This window comes from Labrus bergylta, chromosome 1 (assembly GCF_963930695.1).
Source record: "Labrus bergylta chromosome 1, fLabBer1.1, whole genome shotgun sequence".
NCBI lineage: Eukaryota > Metazoa > Chordata > Actinopteri > Labriformes > Labridae > Labrus > Labrus bergylta.
In genome coordinates this window covers 8,498,843-8,500,983 of record NC_089195.1, presented here as the reverse complement: position 1 = coordinate 8,500,983, position 2,141 = coordinate 8,498,843, and the positions used below count along the sequence as shown (strand labels likewise).

The 2,141-nt window shown below is 44.2% G+C and overlaps 1 long non-coding RNA gene across 1 annotated transcript; it reads right to left on the bottom strand.

Moving 5' to 3' along the window:
- Positions 1-290: 290 nt before the first annotated feature.
- LOC110005711 (uncharacterized) lies at positions 291-1,874 on the bottom strand. Its single transcript, XR_010665981.1, has 3 exons — positions 1,760-1,874; positions 1,174-1,236; positions 291-986 (listed from the first exon to the last, which is right to left on the bottom strand). It is a non-coding gene; the product is annotated as an uncharacterized lncRNA (long non-coding RNA).
- Between the last annotated feature and the right edge of the window lie 267 nt (positions 1,875-2,141).

The window sequence follows — 2,141 nt, the reverse complement described above, 5'->3', positions numbered from 1 at the left end:
CTGCGGGAACAGACGGGGGACTGCAGGAACAGACGGGGGACTGCAGAACAGACGGGGGACTGCAGGAACAGCGAGGGACTGCAGGAACAGACGGGGGACTGCAGGAACAGCGAGGGACTGCAGGAACAGCAAGGGACTGCAGGAACAGACGGGGGACTGCAGGAACAGGAACTCACTCAGGCTTCAAACGTTCATATTTACATAACATATGTATGGTGACAGCTATGTCCATCATGAGCCCAGGGAGCTGCAAAGAGTGGGTGGTTGGTTGGGGGGGGGGGGGGGGGGGGGGGACACAGTGTCATGGCTACAGAAGCGGATGTTTAACAAAAGTATAAAGAAACTCAACATTAGCCATGGCAGTGGGCTATGAATTTGGCATCTAAAAAAAGGTCCTAAAGGCCACTTTCAAATTCCAGTGGAGTTTCACTGTATTTGGAAGTGGTCTTTAAGGCAATGAGCAAAATTACTTAAAAATATATCATTTCCCCTAGATGTGAAATGAACTCCATCTTTCAAAAATAGCCCAGGACTGTCATGTCTAATTTGAGGGTGCTCAATCATTGCACCGCTTATGGATCCAACAAATGTAGCCATAACACTGTTGACAAACCTACGAGATTTGTCGATCTTCCCCGGATGGATGCCATGCCTCCACTGGCACCTCTGGGTGAGGGCAGACAGCATGATCTTCATGCCAGGGTGTCGTGCGTGGAGTTGCTGAAGGTCCTCCTTCATCATATTGACCAGCACGACACCACTGACATGTCCCATGCTGTTGCCCCCACAATGAATGATGAGGCCATCCGGGGGAGACCTCCCTCGGAGTGAGTTTTCAAAGAAGGGAAGGAGGCCTTTCCAGCGAAGTCCACCCCAGCCGAACCAACTCATGTGGATGTTCTTCAGGCCCAGGTTCCTTCCCTCTGTCTCTGCAGCTCTCTGGGCACCTCGACGGACACAGCTGTCACCAATAATCCACACGGTGTCTAAGGGAGAAATACAAAAATGTTCAATTAATGCCTCAGACAAGACAAAATGTACAGTTAACTACATGTGACAGCTCAGGCTGTTTTTTTGTTATGAGCCACATCTGCAGGAATAATATTGAACAAGGTAGCTGCAGTTCATAATAATAGATGCCAGTCTTAAAATACAATTTATTCTAATACTTACAGGTTTTGGCGGGTGAAGCTGACACTCCATCACTGTCCACAGACTCCATGACTTCAGAGGATTCTATAGAAAATAAATATCTTTTTTAGTTGTCATGTTCACCGTCATCACTGTTGACATCAGTAAATATAAGACACAGACATTCCTCTTTTTGTCAGAACAGTAACATGAACTGTATGCTTTGTAATATTGATTTCTTCTGGATGTCTCACATGTTTATTTACAGTTTATGTCTAACAGTAGGTTCATCAACAACAACGAAAAGAAAAGAAAAAAAGCGCCAAATATCTTTCTTTTATGGTTTTCAAACAGACTTCTAAACTTTAAACATGTTATTACACCCAAGTAATGATTTGTAACACGATGTGAGAATTTTAATGTAAAGATTAGCCTCAAACTGTTTCTTACATTTTATGTTACAACTTTGCTAATGTTTTGTTCTACTAACCCAGACAAAGTCACTGCTCTGACTAATAACCACCGGTAATAATTTTTTTTAATGTGTAGTTTTAAGACTTTAATTATATTTTTGGGTTGAAGATAATTCGTTTTAACTGTGTCATAGAAAAGTTTAAGGTTAACTTACTGTTTATAGTTATGGACGAGTGGGAGCAGGACAGCAGTAGCAGATAGAGCAGTTGTTAGCTATGCTGTGAAGTAGCCTGCTAGGCTGCTAGCGTCAAGCTCGTCGGTCGCGTCGGTCGGTCTGCGAACTTTGGTCCCGCCCACAGTCCCACCTTACTGCTGTTACTAGGTTGATCCAAAGTTAGGTTGAGACAGCAAATCCAATATGGATGCGGCCGTCGATTGGACTCATTTTCTGCCTATGTCACAGACGCGTCAGGGTTTGTCCAGTAATATTTACAGTCTATGCACCAAACGCATACCTGGAGTCTGTGTAAATAGTAACGGCTTGGTTACACCGCTATGCAAACCCACAGCTAAAAGCTTTCATTGAGCCTGACTCT